The sequence below is a fragment of the Macaca mulatta genome, chromosome 11, assembly GCF_049350105.2.
Source record: "Macaca mulatta isolate MMU2019108-1 chromosome 11, T2T-MMU8v2.0, whole genome shotgun sequence".
Lineage (NCBI taxonomy): Eukaryota > Metazoa > Chordata > Mammalia > Primates > Cercopithecidae > Macaca > Macaca mulatta.
In genome coordinates, this window is record NC_133416.1 from 100,524,205 (window position 1) to 100,544,172 (window position 19,968).

Consider the following 19,968-nt stretch of genomic DNA (forward strand, 5'->3'; position numbering starts at 1 on the left):
GATAAAACTGTGCCTGTTTTATAGATAAGGACAAAGTGGCCAGAAACTATATGGCTATTAAGTATACTCCGGACACATTTTCATTTCATTTTACTGTTTTTCCTCCTTTTTTAATTTTTCCATAATTTATTGGGGTACAGGTGGTATTTGGTTACATGAGTAAGTTCTTTAGTGGTGATTCGTGAGATTTTTGGTGCACCCATCACCCAAGCAGTATACACTGCATCATATTTGTAGTCTTTTATCCCTCGCCCCCCAACAGCCCTTCCTTCCAAGTCCCCAAAGTCCATTTTATCATTCTTATGCATTTGCATCCTCATAGCTTAGCTCCCACATATCAGTAAGAACATATGATGTTTGGTTTTCCATTCCTGAGTTACATCGCTTAAAATAATGGTCTCCAATAATAGTCTCCAATCTCATCCAGGTCACTGCAAATGCTGTTAATTCATTCCTTTTTATTGCTGTATAGTATTCGTGTGTGTGTGTGTGTGTGTGTGTGTGTGTGTGTGTATAGTATATATAGTATTTGTGTGTATATATATATACACACACACATACCACAGTTTCTTTAGCCACTCATTGATTGATGGGCATTTGGGTTGGTTCCACAATTTTGCAATTGTGAATTGTGCTGCTATAAACATGCGTGTGCAAGCATGTTTTCCGAATAATGACTTCTTTTCCTCTGGGTAGATACCCAGTAGTGGGATTGCTGGATCAAATGGTAGTTCTAGTTTTAGTTCTTTAAGGAATCTCCACACTGTTTTCCATAGTGGTTGTACTAGTTTACATTCCCACCAGTAGTGTAGAAGTGTTCCCTGTTCACCACATCCATGCCAACATCTACTGTTTTTTGATTGTTTGATTATGGCCTTTCTTGCAGCAGTAAGGTGGTATCGCACTGTGGTTTTGATTTGCATTTGCCTGATCATTAGTGATGTTGGCCATTTTTTCATATATTTGTTGGCCATTTGTATATCTTCTTTTGAGAATTGTCTATTCATGCCCTTAGCCCATTTTGATAGGATTGTTTGTTTTTTCTTACTGATTTGTTTGGATTCATTGTAGATTCTGGATGTTAGTCCTTTGTCAGACATATAGACTGTGAAGATTTTCTCCCACTCTGTGGGTTGTCCATTTACTCTCCTGGCTGTTCCTTTTGCTGCGCAGAGCTCTTTAGTTTAATTAGGTCCCAGCTATTTATCTTTGTTTTTATTGCATTTGCTTTTGGGTTCTTGGTCATGAAATCCTTGCCTAAACCAATCTTTCGAAGGGATTTTCTAATGTTATCTTCTAGAATTTTTATAGTTTCAGGTCTTAGATTTAAGTCCTTAGTCCATCTTGAGTTGATTTTTGTATAAGGTGAGATATGAGATCCAGTTTTATTCTCCTACATGTGGCTAGCCAATTATCTCAGCACCATTTGTTGAAAAGGGTGTCCTTTCCCCACGTTACATTTTTGTTTGCTTTGTCAAACATCGGTTGACTGTAAGTATTTGGGTTTATTCTGGGTTCTGTATCCTGTTCCATTGGTCTATGTGTCTATTTTTATACCAGTACCACACTATTTTGGTGACCATGGCCTTAGAGTATAATTTGAAATCAGGAAGTGTGATGCCTCCAGATTTGTTCTTTTTACTTAGTCTTGCTTTGGCTATGCATGCTCTTTTTTGGTTCCATATGAATTTTAGAATTGTTTTTTCTAATTCTGTGAACAATGATGGTGGTATTCTGATGGAGATTGCGTTGATTGCTTTTGGCAGTATGTAGATGGCTTTTGACAGTATGGTCATTTTCACAATATTGATTCTATCCGCCCACGAGCATGGGATGTGTTTCCATTTGTTTGTGTCGTCTATGGTTTCTTTCAGGAGTGTTTTATAGTTTTCCTTGTAGAGTTCTTTTGACTCCTTTGTTAGGTATATCCCTAAGTATTTTATTTTATTTTTTGCAGCTATTGTAAAAGGGGTTGAGTTCTGGATTTGATTCTCTGCTTGGTTGCTGTTGGTGCATAGAAGAGCTACCAATTTGTGTACATTAAACTTGTATCTGGAAACTTTGCTGAATTCTTTTATCACTTCTAGGAGCTTTCTAGAGAAGTCCTAAGGATTTTCAAGGTAAACAATCATATTGTCAGCAAACAGTGACAGTTTGACTTCCTCTGTCAAACTGATTTGGATGCCCTTTATTTCTTTCTCTTTTCCAATTGCTCTGGCTAGGACTTCCAGTAGTATGTCGAAGAGGAGTGGTGAGGGTGGGCATCCTTGTCTTTTTCCAGTTTTCAGAGGGAATGCTTTCAACCTTTCCCCATTCAGTATTATGTTGGCTGTGGGTTTGTCATAGACGGCTTTTATTGCATTAAGGTATGTCCCTTGTATGCCGATTTTGCTGAGAGTTTTAGTCATAAAGGGATGCTGGATTTTGTTGAATGCTTTTTCTGCATCTACTGAGATGATCATGTGATTTTTGTTTTTAATTCTGTTTATGTGTATCACATTTATTGACTTGGGTATGTTAAACCATCCCTGCATCCCCGGTATGAAACCCACTTGATCATGGTGGATTATCTTTTTGATATGTTGTTGGATTCGGTTAGCTAGTATTTTGATAAGGATTTTAGCATCTATGTTCATCAAGGATATAGGTCTGTAGTTTTCTTTTTTGGTTATGTCCTCTCCTGGTTTTGGTATTAGGATGATGCTGGCTTCATAGAATGAATTAGGGAGCATTCCTTCTTTCTCTATCTTGTGGAATAGTGTCAAAAGAATTGGTACCAATTCTTCTTTGAATGTCTGGTAGAATTCTGCTGTGAATCTGTCTTGTCCTGGACTTGTTGCTTGTTTTTGGCCTGTTCAGGGTAACTAATTCTTCCTGATTTAAGCTTAGAGGGTTGTATTATTTTTCCAGAAACTTATCCATCTCTTCTAGGTTTTTCTGGTTAATTCATAGTAGCCTTGAATAATCTTTTGTATTTCAGTGGTGTCAGTTGTAAAATCTCCTGTTTCATTTATTAGTGAGGTTATTTGGATTTTCTCTCTTCTTTTATTGGTTAATCTTGCTAATGATCTATCAATTTATTTACCTTTTCAAAGAACCAGGTTTTGTTTCATTTTTCTTTTCTATTTTTGTTTTTGTTTGTTTCTATTTCATTTCGTTCTGCTCTGGTCTTTGTTGTTTCCTTTCTTCTGCTAGATCGGTCCCCAACTCCTACTGGCTTGGAGGGTTTCTGCTCAGAGATCTGATGTTAATCTGATAGATTTTCCTTTATAGGTTACCTAGTGCTTCTGTCTCACAGCTCTTAAGATTCTTTCCTTTATCTTAACTTTGAATAAGCTGATAACAATGTGCCTAGGCGAAGATCTTTTTGCGATGAATTTCCCAGTTGTTCTTTGTGCTTCTTGTATTTGCATGTCTAGATCTCTAGCAAGGCCGGGGAAGTTTTCCTCGATTATTCCCCCAAACATGTTTTCCAGGCTTTTAGAATTCTCTTCTTCCTCAGGAACACCGATCATTTTTAGTTTTGTTCATTTAACAAAATCCCAGACTTCTTGGAGGCTTTGTCCATATTTTCTTATTCTTTTTTCTTTGTCGGATTGGGTTAATTCAAAGACCTTGTTTTTGAGCTCTGAATTTCTTTCTTCTACTTGTTCAATTCTGTTGCTGAGACATTCCAGAGCATTTCACATTTCTAAAAGTGGGTCCCAAGTCTCCTGATTTTGTTATTGTTTTTTCTTTAAGCTATCTATTTCCCTGAATATTTCTTCCTTCATTTCCTGAATCTTTTTTTTTTTTTTTAATTTCCTTGCATCAGGCTTTGCCTTTCTCTGGTCCTTCCCTGATCAGCTTAATAACTAACCTCCTGAATTATTTTTTAGGTAAATCAGGAATTTCTTCTTAGTTGGACCCATTGCTGGTGAAGTAGTATGATTTTTGGGGCAGCGGTGTCGAAGATCCTTGTTTTGTCATATTACTAGAGTTGGTTTTCTGGTTCCTTCTCATTTTGGTAGGCTGTGTCAGAAGGAAGATCTAGGACTGAAGGCTGTTGTTCAGATTCTTTTGTCCCATGGGATGTTCCCTTTATGTAGTACTCTCCCCCTTTTCCTATGGATGTGGCTTCCTGTGAGCTGAACTGCAGTGATTGTTGTCTCTCTGCTGGGTCTAGCCACCCAGTGAGTCTACCCGGCTCTGGGCTGGTACTGGGAGTTTTCTGCACAGAGTCCTATGATGTGAGCCATCTGTGGGTCACTTAACTGTGGATACCAGCGCCTGTTCCAGTGGAGGTGACGGAGAGTGCAATGAACTCCCTGAGGGTCCTTAGCTTTGTGGTTTAATGCTCTATTTTTGTGCGGTTGGCCTCCTGTCAGGAAGTGGCACTTTCCAGAAAGCATCAGTTGTAGTAGTATGGAGAGGGACCAGCAGTGGCTGAGGCCCTTGAACTGCCAATATTATATGCCCTTTGTCTTCCACTACCAGGGTGGATAGGGAAGGACCATCAGGTGGGGGCAGGGCTAGGTGTGTCTGAGGCTGGACTCTCCTTGGGCGGGTCTTGCTGCGGCTGCTGTGGGGGATGGGGGTGAGATTCCCAGGTCACTGGAGCTGTGTACCTAGGAGGATTATGGCTGCCTCTTCTGAGTCATGCAGGTTGTCAGGAAAGCAGGAGAAAGCCGGTAGTCACAGGCCTCACCAGCTCCCATGCAAACCGAAGTACCAGTCTCACTCCCACTGTGCCTCCCACGACAGCCCAAGTCTGTTTCCAGGTGGAGGGTGAGACAGGCTTGAAAACTTGCCCGAGGTTATCTGCCTCTCAGCTGCAACAGAAAAAAGCTTTAGTTTTTCCCTTACCTGTGAAGTCTGAACACCTGATTCACCCCCTCCCCTTAGATCTGGCCAGGAGGCTTCTTGCCCTGTTTAAATTGTTGCAAAGTTCAGCTAGAGAATTCCTTCTGCCTGTGGAGTTTTTCCCCTGCTCCTCTGGCCACCCTCTGGATGGATCCCTGTGGTGTCAGGCAGGAATGGGCTGTTTGGGGACCCAGCAAGCTCCCAGGGCCTTTCTGCTGCTTCCTCTACCCATGTATTTTGCTCAGCTCTCTAACTTGACTCAGGTCCAGGTAAAGTCAGAAGCTTCCCCCGCAAACAGACCTTCAGTTTCTCCAGCGGGCATGTGTTCAGGAGAGGAGGGTCTCCCTTTCCCACTTCCACAGTTGGGGCAGTCACAGTATTTGGGGTGTCTCCCGGGTCCTGCAGAAGCAATTCACTTCTTTCAGAGGGTCTGTGGTTCCTCTTGGGATTGCTGGTTTGTTCTTGCAGTCGATCTGGAGATAAAATTCACAATGCAAGCCTCCGCATGCTGCATTTTCATTTTACAAGGCACTACAAGTGCTTTACCTTTCAGATAAGCCATATAATTCCACAGATGCAACTCCATTATAATATGCTAAAGATTATTTAAGCTGTCATTCTTGCTAAATTGAACCATAATCAAACTGTCAAGGAGGCATAAAATCTCAAAGACTGCTGTTAAATCACCCTTTTGCCTCCTCATTAGCAGGGAAACTGACCTTAGATGTTTTAATCTCACCTCACAAGTGTTATTTCTCCAGCCTTCACTCACTGCCCCTTCCCTCTACAGTCCTGAACCTAGGGTTCTAGCAGAAGAGAAGCTGCTTTGGATGGGCCCCTTGTCCCATATGTCCCACCCTCTCTCCCTGTTTCATTTTGGCAACCTTGGCTAATATTACCAGAGATGTGTCTTATTTTGTCAGTTTTCTCAAAGAAGCAACTTGCCATTATCAATAACTTTTATTTTGTTTTCTATTCTACGTAATTTACATGTATTAAGTTTTTAGCCTTTGTAGTGTATAGTTCTGTAATTTCTGACAGGTACAATCACGTAGGCAGAAACATGAAGATATAGAGCATTTCGATTATCCCTAAAAATTCCTTACAACCCTTTGTTGTCAGCTCCTTCCCTCACCTCCAACCCCTGAAAACTACCATGTGTTTTCTATTCCTCCAGCTTTGCCTTTTCCAGAATATCATATAAATGAAACTGTTATGCCCAGACCCTCTATTCCCCAAAGAAGAACACCAGAGTCCAGAGTCAAAGCCAAGCGGCAAGGATCTTTATGACAAGTTCGAACTTGGTCCCTCCATTACACAGCATACAAGAGGGCCCCGAACAATGCGAGTGTTTGCTTTTTATAGCCCGAAAGTTACAGGGGAACAAAGGAATTCTTTTGGTTCCCGCGCTTTCAGTAAAACTTTGAACGGCTGCCTCCTTATCGGAGACTTTTCCAGGTGGTGTTTGTACTGGGCTCAGGAAGTTTGAGAGATATATGGCGATATGTGGTGGGATGGGAGGATGGGATGTGTTTGTACTGGGCTCAGAAAGTTTGAGAGATATATGGTGATATGTGGTGGGATGGGAGGATGGGATGTGTTTGTATTGGGCTTGTTTGTTTTGAGCCCGGGGCTGAGGAACGTGCCCGGCTCCTCTCAGCTTACATCTGTCATCGCAGCACTTTGGGTGGCCAAGTTGGGCAGATCACTTGAGGTCAGGAGTTCAAGAACAGCCTGGTCAACATGGTGAAGCCCCATCTCTATGAAAAATGTAAAACTTAGCTGGGTATGGTGGCGCATGCCTGTAATCCCAGCTACTCGGGAAACTGAGGTAGGAGAATTGCTTGAACCTGGGAGGTGGAGGTTGCAGTGAGCCGAAATCGGGCCACTGCACTCCAGCCTGGGCAATAAAAGTGAGACTCCATCTCAGGAAAAAAGAAAAAAAAAAAAAAAATTAGAGAGTTCCTCTGCATCTTCAAGAGCACTTGGAAATTTTTTTTTTTTTTTTTTTTTTGAGACAGTCTCACTTTGTTGCCCAGGCTAAGTGCAATGATGCAATCTCGGTGCACTACAACCTCTGCCTCCTGGGTTCAAATGATTCTCCCACCTCAGTCTCCCAAGTAGCTGGGAATACAGGCACCTGCCATCATGCCTGGCTAATTTTTGTATTTTCAGTTGAGACAGAGTTTCACCATGTTGGCCAGGCTGGTCTCAAACTCCTGGCCTCATGTGATCTGCCTGCCTCAGCCTCTCAAAGTGCTGGGATTACTGGCGTGAGCCACTGTGCCTGGCCAGCACTTGGGTTAAAAAAATTTTTTAAGCCACTCTATTTTGGGTTTAGTGGTATCTCTTTGTGGTTTTAATTTGCATTTTCCTAATGATGCTGAATATCTTTTCAAATGCTTATCGGGCATTTTTATATTTAAGTTTCTTTTTGAGTTGTTTGCCCATTTTTTAATTGGTCTGTGTTTTTCTTATTTTTGAGCTTTGAGAGTCCTTCATCTATTTTGTCCTACAGCACATATTGATTTCCTGCTGTCTTTTTTATCCTCCCAGGGGCTACATCTGACATTTTTGAGATGAGTATACAGATTGTGTTTTGCCCAGAGCCACTAGTCACAAAGGAAGGAGGGGTCCAGATATTTATAAAAGATGGGAAAGGCCTTGATTGTACAGTAATCCAAAGTTTTCCAATCTCTTCATCCAAGTTAGAACAACACAGTGGGTCTATGATAACAGAAAATAAAGAAACAACATAGCACAAAAGTCTTAAGGAATGGGCCAAACTGTGTCCAGAATTGGTTCCTTCCGGTGGGTTCTTAGTCTTGCTTACTTCAAAAATGAAGCTGCAGACCCTCATGGTATTACAGTTCTTAAAGATGGTGTGTCCGGAGTTTGTTCCTTCAGATGTTCAGATATGTCCAGAGTTTCTTCCTTCTGATGGGTTCACGGTCTCACTGACTTCAGGAGTGAAGCTGCAAACCTTTGCAGTGAGTGTTACAGCTCTTAAAGGTGGCACATCCAGAGTTGTTTGTTCCTCCTGGTGGGTTCGTGGTCTCGCTGACTTCAGGAGTGAAGCTGCAAAGCTTCACAGTGAGTATTACAGCTCATAAAGGTAGTGTGGACCCAAAGAGTGAGCAGCAGCAAGATTTACTGTGAAGAGTGAAAGAACAAAGCTTCCACAGCATGGAAGGGGACCTGAGTAGGTTGCCGCTGCTGGCTCCGGTGGCCAGCTTTTATTCCCTTATTTGGCCCCTCTGACATCCTGTTAATTAGTCCATTTTACAGAGCGCTGATTGGTCCATTTTACAGAGTGCTGATTGGTCTGTTTACAAACCTTTAGCTAGACACAGAGCGCTGATTGGTGCATTTTTACAGAGTGCTGATTGGTGCATTTACAAACTTTTAGCTAGACACAGGGTGCTGATTGGTGTGTTTACAATCCTTTTAACTAGACAGAAAAGTTCTTCAAGTCCCCCCTCAACCCAGGAAGTCCAGCTGGCTTCACTTCTCGAAACTAGTGAAAGAAGTTAGTTTGGTAGCTACTTCACTCTGAGACAGGACCAGAAGGTACCATTTTCATTCTACCTTTTTCTCAAAAATAAGGATTTCCTGTATGTCCCTCATCTTCAGTTTCAACAGGACTGATCTGGTTGGCTGAGCACTGGAGCCAAAGTGGAGAGGAAGAGGTAGCATCCTAAGACGAGGGGACACTGGGGGAAGGAGAGGAAGAAGAGTGCCCTTGTGCACACCAGAGGGATGGCTCAGTATGTACTGAGCAATGATTTTCTTTTCTTGGTTTTTTGTTGTTGTTGTTATTGTTGAGACAGGATTTCACTCTGTGGCCCAGGCTAGAGGATGGTGGTGTGATCTTGGCTCACTGCAATCTCTGCCTCCCGGGCTCAAGCTATCTTCCTGCCTCAGCCTCCTGAGTCACTGGGACTACAGGCACATGCCACCACAGACTAATTTTTGTATTTTTTGTAGAAATGGGCATTTCCCCATGTTGCCCAGGCTGGTCTCAAACTCCTATATTCAAGGAATCCACCCGACTCAGCCTCCCAAAGTGCTGTGATTACAGGAGTGAGCCACCATGCCCAGTAAGCCACCATGCCCAGCCTGAGTGATGATTTTCTATGTTGCAATATTATCTGGACTCCTTGTGCACACTTGGTCAATAGAAAGATTTTTAGGTAGGAAAGGCTTAGAAATGGTAATCTGTTTAGGAGTAAAAAAAAGATCAGGAGGGGCATGCCACTATGTTTGCAAATCTCTCCCAAAAGATTACAAATATCAACACTCCATATCAAAGAAGAGGGCAGAGATGAATCTTTATGCTAATGGACTGTAATATCAGCCTTCTAGCCATTCAGGACAAAGTGAGGATAAGAATTAGCTCAACTCCCTGTCACTGTTTCCACTACATTTCTACTTTCACAAAGGAGAAAATTTTTAAATATTATATAAATTATAATTATATTCTATACAATATAATTGCTATGTGATAAATATAATACACAATTATAATATGCATATTTGTCTATTTTAATAGACGTACTAAATCACTGGCTTTTAACTTTAGTCAAATAATCAAAACAATCTTTGCACTTCTGATTCCATATTACTTACTTGACCTGAGAATATGTTGTGGTTTTGAAGTACTCACAGCATCTACGAAATGAAAAAAGGCAACTTCAAATTGCCCAGTCTTTCTTACAGCACCCGGTATTCCCATGTGGTCTCCCATTCAAGTACTAACCAGGCCCAACCGTACTTAGCTTCCAAGATCAGACGAGATCGGGTGCGTTCAGAGTGGTATGGCCACAGACCAAATTGCCCAGTCTTTCTATGGGAAACATAAGTAGTATATTTTTATTTCCTTTCTCTATGTCAAAATAGACAATTAAACCTGCAATACAGAAGTGTGAATTCCTTCAAATCAAAATCAAATTACTGTGCCCTAGTAACTCACCAAATGTCTTGACCTCTATAGTTTTTTCGTTGACCCCTATACTTTGGATTATTTCCTTAATTATCAGAATTTACATAGGGCTGTTCCACATCGTGGCACTCTGTGCAAGATGAGTGGTTCAGAAAACACATCATCATGGGTCATCGTTTATAATGAGAAGTAGATTAACCCAGGGGCATGCCATCAGATGATCTGCCAAAGGTACAGTTGACAAAGTCTTCATCAGTCAGTACTGATATAAATACCATCCTCCTCAGCAGATCATTTGCAATGTGTCTCTCAGAGCTAAATCAGTACTCTAATTGCAACATCAGTTAGGGGCCCTGCTTGGTGATGAGAGGGGCAAAGATAAGAGGATGTTCTCCACTGAAGCTATTTATACACACCACGTAGTCCTTAATTATCTGTAGGGAGAGGAGGGAAATAGAAAGAAAGTTGACATGACTGAAATTGAATCCACCCACCGCCCTTTGTACCACTCCAGCAAGAGAAAATTCTTACTAAGAAAAGTACTTACTTTCTAAGAGAAAAAGGTAAGAAACCTCGAGCTCTATGAGAGTACCGCCTACTCAGTTGCCAACTGATATTTAAATGCTAATACTCCTTTTTATTGTGTGAGTCTTACAACCATTCAAGACTTCAGGATACTTAAAAAAAAGAAAACTTAAGTTTTATATCCCCAAAATTAAACAAGCAGTCTAGGTAGAATCTCCTTTTATCGTTAAAGATAGAAAAAAAATGTGGATTAGAAAATTGATTCAGCTATTTCAGAAGTTTGGTCAATAAAAAATCCAGACTTAAATACAAGAAAACTTCCTGGAACTCAACATACAATTATTGATTACTGTTGGGGCTCAAAAACCAATACCCAAGAATATGATGTTTTGCCATCCTGAGCTGAAGAAACGTCAAGGTCTCTCTGACCTTCCCTGCACCCCTCCAAGAAGCTGAAGTTTCTTTAGCTGCCTAAGATCCAGACCCACCAAGAACAACTGTTTTTTCTTACCAAGATATAACCCCATCTGAGCAGACCCTTTTATCATTTCAATTCCAAACAGAACTATTTACAAGTTAATCCTGCATTGCCCCTTAATAGAATTCCTTCCCTCTCTTCTATAACCTGTTTTACCAGGATCCAAGCCCTCATTCTTTCTGTAACCTCAAGATGGTTTATAAGCTTCTGTACCACATTGAGTAGCTGGGTCTTCATTCTGAAGGCTCTCATGTATACACGGCAAATAAATTTGTATGCCTTTTCTCCTTCTGAGCAATCTGCCTCATGTTAGTGATTTTCAGTGAACCTTTAGGGGGCCAAGAGCCTATGGCCCCCACATTACATATTCATAAATTGATATATGCCAGGAGATTCAAAAGATAGTACAGGATCAAACATAAGGTACATTTGGGAAGAAATAGCTATAATAATAACTGTTTTTGTTTAGTGTTTCTATGTGTCTGGGACTGTGCTAAAAATTTTGCCTATATTATCTCAATAAATTCTTTCAACAACTCAGTAACAGACATAGAATTATCCATGTATTACTGATAAGGAAACTATGGCTCAGAAGATTAATCAATCCAAGTCACAAAGCATTAAAGGGGAAGTATCAATATTCAAATGCTCATCTGACTCCAAAGCCTATACCCTAAAATACTACTCTTCATGGTATATATTTGTATCAACCTCATGGCTTATCTTACTTATACTTCTTGTGTTCCCATAATGTTGACTGACCTTTTTATTGATACTGGCCCAATTGTCCCATAGAACTGATGATTATGGTTTTTTAAATAAACAGAAATGGACTCTCCTTGACCTTAAAACTTGAAACTTACATTGTTTTATCTGAGTTCCTTCCTCAGGAAACTGACTCTCAGGTAAGAAACTGAAACACATCAGATCACTGCATCCAGACAATGAAGATGCCAGACACCTCATCCATCATGATTGTTTCCTTACCCCTCCATGATTTCTGTCTTCCCCTACATAGCTACCTTCATACTCTGCTATATAACCACTGTATCAATCCTCAGTTTTATTTGGTTGGAAGAGATGGACTTGAGACTGATCTCTCCTCTCTCCAGCTAACAAGATCCAAATAAAAATTCTTCTTCCTTGGCAATACTGGTTGTCTCAGTGATTGGTTTTCTGTGCTGTGAGAAAGGTGACTTAGACTGAACCCCTGGCATTTCAGTGACATTATGACCTTTCAAGGCACCTCTTGCCATTTCCCCATGCATCTTTAAGCTGTGAATCCACTATGAACTGTTTAACTTTCTGGTTATTTCCCAGCTCAAATCTAACAATGAGGTCATTGTAGGTCTAGATCTTTCCAGTCTGCACAGAGACTTTGCACTGGGCACCCTGACAATCCAGTGATTGTGCATGTGTCCTATACCTAGTCTCATTCCAATCAGCTGGTGGCTGACAGAGAGGGAGCAGGAGAGGAAGGGAGCCCTGCCCTTTTGGCAGGGGTTCTGGGTAGGCCAGCTTTCCTTGGCAAAGCTACAGAAACTGGGATTGACTTGGGTAACACAAATGCAGACTAGTTTGAAACCATCAAAAATGATACAGTATCAAAAATGATACTGTAGGCCGGGCGCGGTAGCTCAAGCCTGTAATCCCAGCACTTTGGGAGGCCGAGACGGGCGGATCACGAGGTCGGGAGATCGAGACCATCCTGGCTAACATGGTGAAACCCCGTCTCTACTAAAAAATACAAAAAACTAGCCGGGCGAGGTGGCGGGCGCCTGTAGTCCCAGCTACTGGGGAGGGTGAGGCAGGAGAATGGCGTAAACCCGGGAGGCGGAGCTTGCAGTGAGCTGAGATCCGGCCACTGCACTCCAGCCTGGGCGGCAGAGCGAGACTCCGTCTCCAAAAAAAAAAAAAAAAAAAAGATACTGTAAAATAATATTTAATGACATGAAAAAGTCCACTCTCTAAGTTAAAAAATAAACACACACATTTGTATATATGCACTCAAAGTCTAAAAGAATGTTCATTAAATTATTAACAATTATCTTGAGAACCAGAAACAATTTTAACTTTCTTTTTTATTCCTTTTTGTATTATTTGAACTTATAATAATAAATGTATATACTTGTAAACGTTAAAAAGTATGTAAAAATGTTTTCTCTTTTGGAAAGATATAAGAATCTATGTATACCATTTGATGAAGCCATATTATTGTTATTATTATTATTATTATAGATGGAGTCTCACTATGTTGCTCAGGCTGGTCCAAACTCATGGTTTCAAGCAGTCGTCTCACCTCAACCTCCAGCCATATTATTTTTTAAATTTATCATTAAAAATAAAGATGAACTTAAAAATATAGCTAGGAAAACATTAATTGCCATATTGGCAAGATAAAATTTCAAATAAAAGAGTCTAACAGCAAAACATTGAATAAATATATACATCAATGGATATTTTGTAATTTTAAATATACTTTATTTTAACAGATATGACATGGAAATATGTGCACAATATATTAATTGAGGGGAAAGTTACAAAACAATAGAGTATGGCTCTGTTTTATAATTAAAATTCACACTAAATATATTTATGCCTAGAAAATAATCTAAATTTAACAAAAAGTAGGTGGGATTATAGATTATTTTAATTGTCTTAAATTTATGTATCTATATATTTTTTATTATTCTACAGTGAAGCTTCATTACCTATGTAATTGTTAGAAATAAAGGTTGGGGCCGGGCGCGGTGGCTCAAGCCTGTAATCCCAGCACTTTGGGAGGCCGAGACGGGCGGATCACAAGGTCAGGAGATCGAGACCATCCTGGCTAACATGGTGAAACCCCGTCTCTACTAAAAATACAAAAAACTAGCCGGGCGAGGTGGCGGGCGCCTGTAGTCCCAGCTACTCGGGAGGCTGAGGCAGGAGAATGGCGTAAACCCGGGAGGCGGAGCTTGCAGTGAGCTGAGATCCGGCCACTGCACTCCAGCCTGGGCAACAGAGCGAGACTCCGTCTCAAAAAAAAAAAAAAAAAAAAAAGAAATAAAGGTTGGGGTTTGGGGAGTTTATTTGGTTGGGGTTTTTTTCTTTCTTTCTTTTTTTTTTTTTTTGTAGAGATGAGGTCTCACTAAGTTGCCCACGGTGGTCTTGAACTCCTGGCCTCAATCTATCCTCCTGCCTCAGCCTTGCAAAGCGTTTGGATCATAAATGTAAGCTACTGTGCCCAGCCTTATTTTATTTAAATATCAGTGGCTCTCACTGGGATTTAGGAGTTTTCTTCTTTGTCATCTCACTTGACCCTGCTGAGAGCACATGGGAAAACCATCAGCAGTTAACATTGTATAGTCCCGAAACAAAACAGACTAGACTAACGAGTGTACATTTTAATAGAGAAGGCAGAGGCAATTTCTCAATCACCATATTAGGTTTTCTTAATGAGTGTTCATGTATTCATCGAGTGGCAGATTGTCCCCAGAGCCTGGTTCTACTCTATAAAGTCCTGTGCTCCTCATATCCATGGTAACAAAATATCTGCTAGAGTTTTTATTCGCAAACTTGGCAGGCTGCTGGAAAGTAATGGTGAGGAAACATGAATATTCTAACGGTAGTACATTATTTCACAGTAGCTGTAATCTGAAAATTATACCTTTATGAAAAGTATTATCTTCCTCAAAAAACTGAAAATAGGATTGTTACTGGTAGCTAATCCATATGGGTCTGCAGCAACCTCAATTCTTGCCACCGCAGAAGAAAGAATTTGAAGGGCATAAGGCAGAAGGAGAGACTGAAGCAAGTTTTAGTGCCAGAGTGAAAGTTTATTAAAAAGCTTTAACGCAGTAAAGAAAGGAAGGACAGTACACTTGGAAGAAGGCCAAGCAGGCAGCGTGACCTCTTGACTTGGGGTTTTATAGGTTGGCATGCTTCCAGGATCTTGCATGACTTCTTCTCACTCCTGAGATCTTATGGGGAAGTTGCTGATCAGTTTCAAGTGTTTTCTATCTGTTAGGAGACTGCCTTTCCCTGGCATGAGCTGTAACCAATTATTACTTTACAGAAACAGTTAACGATGTTGCCCAACACTTCTGGTGTGTGTGTTGCAGGGGCTGAGGTCCTCTCCTGCCATGCTCATACCTCACTAGCTTCCCACTGTAACAGGGTTACCATTGATTTGGCAGTTCCACTTCTAAGTACCTACCCAAAAGAATTGAAGGCAGGGAGTTGAATAGATATTTGTACACTCATGTTCTTAATATTATTATTTACAGTAGTCAAAATATGGGAGTAACCCAAATGTCCATCAATGGATGAATGGATAAACAAAATACTATTTAGTCTTAAAAAACAAGGAAATTCTTCACCTGCTACAACATGGATGAAACTTGAAGACGTTATGCTAAGTGAAATAAGCCAGCCACAAAAGGGCAAACTGAGTATGATTCCACTCATCATGGAACTAGCCCCTCACTCAACATTGATGTAAGATTTGTCTATGCTGATACCTGTAAATCCAGTTAATCATTTTAACTAGATTAGTCATATTCACAGAGACAGAAAGTACAATGGCGGTTGCCAGGGGTTAGAGAGGAGGAATGAAGGGTTAGGGTTTAATGTCTACAGAATTTCAGCTTTGCAAGATGAAAAAGTTCTGAAGATCAATGGTGGTAATGGTTGTACAATAATGTGAATGTGCTTGCTACTGTACAATGTACACTTAAAAATAGCTAAAATAATATATTTTATGTCATGTAAATTTTATAATTTTTAAAGAAAAATCTATATAAACTAAAAAATCATTGTCAGGCATGTAATTTCTCATGTAGCTCATTTAGCTCTAAGACATATTTCAAAATTATCTTCTTTCCACTTCCATGGACCCTAGCCCAGTTCAGACCTTCTTCCTCTTATATGATCTAAATTATTGTAATGACCTCCGGAACCTGGCCATGTCTTTCTCCCCTCCAACTCATTCCTTTACCTATCTCCAACATTATCTTTCTTTTTCCATTTTATTTATTTATTTCAATAGCTTTTGGGGTACAAGTGGTTTTTGGTTACATGGGTGAATTGTACATTGGTGAAGTCTGAGATTTTAGCACACCTGTCACCCAAGGAGTGTACCTTGTACTCAGTATATAGTTTTTTATCTCTCATCCACCTCCCACCCTTCCCTCTTCTGAGTCTCCAAAGTCCATTATACCACTCTATATGCCTTTGCATACCCACAGCTTTGCTCCCACTTATAAGTGAGAACATATAGTATTTGGTTTTCCATTCCTGAGTTAGTTCACTTAGAATGATAGCCTTCAGCTCCATACAAATTTCTGCAAAAGACATTATTTCATTCTTTTTTATAGCTGAATGGTATTCCACGGTGTATATAGATCACATTTTCTTTATCCACTCATTGGTTGACGGGCACTTAGGTTGTTTCCATATCTTTGCAGTTGCAAATTGTGCTCCATATTATCTTTCTATTATCCTTTCATTTACAAATTATTTTCAGACATACAGAAAAAAATATAAGCACCCACTTACCTGCCACTCAGATTTTTAAAGTGGCATATCTTTTTTGTATTCCGTGGTGACCCCATTCCTCTCCTTCCCCAGAGTAAAAACTATTCTAAAGTTGGTATGTATCATTCTGTCCATACCTTTACACTTTTATAACACACATATATGTGTATATACATATTTATGTGTTGTCTGTACATGTATATGTATATATGTATATACACATATGTAGTATATTGTTTCATGTGCTTTAAAAATCTGACACAAATGCTATTATGCACTATATGTCTTTCCTCAACTTGCTCCTTTCGCTCAACATTGATGTGAGATTTGTCTGTGTTGGAACATGTAGACCCAGTTAATTTATTTTAACTGCTCTAGAGTATTCCACTATAGAAACAGTACCATAATTTATTTATCCTTTCCTCTACCAATGGTCATCTAGGTTACTTTCCATTTTTTGTTTTACAAACAATGAATAATCCTTTCAAATATATAAGTTTCTCTAGGGTGTACACCTGGAAAGGCAATGACTAGATCTTAGGATCAATGAGGAGCATTTGGATACAGCAAGGGAAAACCTGGCTCACAAAAGGTCTAGAGAAGGATGTTGCTGGAATTGGATCGATGGCTAAGAGATCAGTGCCTTTAATAATCTCTCGGCCTTCCCTTCATTGTCTGAACATGACTATAGCAGTTCCAAACACTACTTCCTCAGACCACACTCAAAACCAGGCGGTAAGGGAGAGTACATAAAGCCATCCGGCAGACATCCTATTTCTCACTGGCTAGAAATGAGTCACATAGTAACCACTAGATGCAAGAGAGAATGGAAAAGTTAGTATTTGGATTTTCCAGCCTCTACAGTGGGAGGTGAGAAAGGGAGAAATTACTGGAAACGGCTTTTGGGTACCCAACCAATATATCTACCACATACTTCAGTTAACTAGATATTGTGAAATTGCTCATTCAATATAGTTGAACAAATTTACACACCCTCAAGTAATATATGAGTTCCCATCTCCCAAAATTCTGTCGATATTGTTAGATGTTTTATTTTTTGCCAAAATAATAGGTGTGAAATTGTATCTCGTTGTGGCTTTAATTTTCATTGCTCTAATTATTAGTGAAATACAGCACCTTGACAAATGTTACTGATTATCTGGGGTTCCTATTCTACAATTTCCTGATTATATGCTTTATCCCTTTTCCCTTGAGTTTTTTTGTCCTTTTTTAAATTTTGTTAAAGAAGTTATGTTTTTTTTTTAATATAGTCTAAATACTAGTGTTTGTCAGTTTTATGTGTTGCAAATATCTTCTCCCAGTTAGTGAATTTCTTTTAGATTTGTATATAATGCCCTTGTCTTTATGATTTGTATTTAGTATGGTCTTGTTTTAAGAAATCTTTCTCCACTATGAAGTCATAAAGACATTTCCTATATTCCTTCCTTCATTTTTTAAAGTTTCTATTCTGACAAATAGGCCCTAAGTCTCTCTGAATTGATATTATTCATATGAACGGATATTCATTTTTCCATGTGAATTATTTGAGCATTGTTTATTGAATAATTCACAATTCATTGATTTACAATGTCTTTCCATCATATATCATATTATCATATATGCTTGAATCTGAGTTTATATGTCAGCAATTTTTAAAATTGTGTTATTTAAATAGTCTATACTTTTACTAATTTTTGGTCTATTTGATCTACCAGTTTCTGAGAGAGATATGATAAAATCTCTTCCCCTATTATCATAAATTTGTTGATTTTTACTGGTCAAATTTTTCTGTTACATATTTTGAGGCTAAGTTGTTGAATGTATGTAAGTTCAAATGTAGTAATGTTTTCCTGGAGACTTGTACCTTTTATTAATGTCTTCTTTAATCCCCAAGGATGATTATTGTCTAAAATTCTTTTGACTGACGGTGATATTGTTAATGCAGCTTTTTTTTTACTCAGTATTTTTCTGTAATTTTTTTCCGTTCTTTGATTTTCAAATTTTTGTGTCATGTTCTAGAAGTGTACATTATATTCCTTTTTCCCCTCTATTTGAATGAAAACTTTATATTCTGTTTTATTATTTTCATGGTTACTCTTTAACTTTGAGCAATACTGAAATAAAATTCTAAAATTAATCAGTTTCTTTATTTACCTCCAGAAAAAAAAAATCAGCTTCTTAAAATACTTTAATCCTAATCTCCCCCTTCCATTTTCCATGCTATTATTGTCTAGTATTTTCATTCCCCCTTGCTTTAAAACCCTCTAAACATGTCTATGTTTGAACATTCAATGTCCATGTAGACTTATCAGCATGTTTACCAATTTACTTGTTTACCCTTTCTTCCTGCATCCTACTCTTATGAGGTTATTATATACAAAGTACATCCATTAGCAATTCTTTCAGCAATGGTTTGTGACACTCAATGTTTCATCTTTCTTTGAAAATCTCTTTAGTTTGTCTTCATTTATAAATATTTTAGCTAAGTATACAATTCTAGGTTAACAGTTATTTTCCCTCAACACTTTGATGATATTAGTCCACTGTTTTTTGACATCTATTATTGCTGAAAATGTACTGCTGTAAGTCTGTTTATAACTATTGTTCACTAGTTGGTAGCATGTCTTTAACATTTTATAGCTATGAAGTTTTTCATTTTTGCCTTTGCTACTTCACCATGATATGTCTAGGCCTGAATTTGTTCTTAGTTTTTATTAATGCTGCTTTAACCTGAGAATATATTTTTCTTCAAGCTGGAAAATTCTTAGTCATTATCTTTTCACACACTGCCTCTCCTACAATCTTTCTGTTCTCTCCTGAAACTCTTATTAGATATCTATTATACCATCTCATTCTATTCTTCATGTTTTTATCTTAGTTAAGTAAATTAAGATATTTTCATACCTTTCTTTTTTTTCTTTCTCAAAGCTGTATTCTGGATGATTTCCTTGAATCTGTTTTCCAGTTCATTAATTTTCTCTTCAACTGTATGTAATCAGATGTTAAATCCATCCCAAATGGGTTTACTTTCAATGAACATACTTTTCATTTCTAGAAATTCTATTTGTATCCTTTTCAAATATATGAGTTTTACATTAATGTTGCCCTATTCTCTCCTACACTTTGAATTTATTATTATTAAATTATATTTATTTAATTAATATTAAACTAAATTATATTTATTATTATTAAAATATAAATATTTTTAAAATATTTATTATATTCTCACTCTTACCTATTCAGTGCATCTGTTAGTTATCTTACAATGTTTTGTTTTTCATGTAACTTATAAATATTCTTAGCATTTTTAATTCATTTTCAACTGGAATTGCCTTTTCTAAGGGAATGGTCTATATCCTGAGTTATGGGTGCTTATGTGCGGTACCTAATAAGAGGTGAAAGTTTCCCAGGTCCAGGAACAAAGTACAGTAGTAGTCCCTCGTTATCCATGGGAGATACGTTCCAAGACCCCCAGTAGATGCCTAAAATTGCAGATAGTACCCAATGTTATATATACTTTGTTTTTTCTATACATACATACCTATGATAAAGTTTAATTTATAAATTAAGCAGAGTAAGAGACTAACTTTTCTTTAGCATATATTTGGCTTTTCTTTGGCATATCCAAATTGCCAACATCACTACTATTGCCCTTTGGGGACAT

At 38.7% G+C, this 19,968-nt stretch overlaps 1 pseudogene; it reads right to left on the reverse strand.

Moving 5' to 3' along the window:
- Positions 1 to 9,552: 9,552 nt before the first annotated feature.
- On the reverse strand, positions 9,553 to 9,671 carry LOC114671111 (5S ribosomal RNA; annotated as a pseudogene).
- Between the last annotated feature and the right edge of the window lie 10,297 nt (positions 9,672 to 19,968).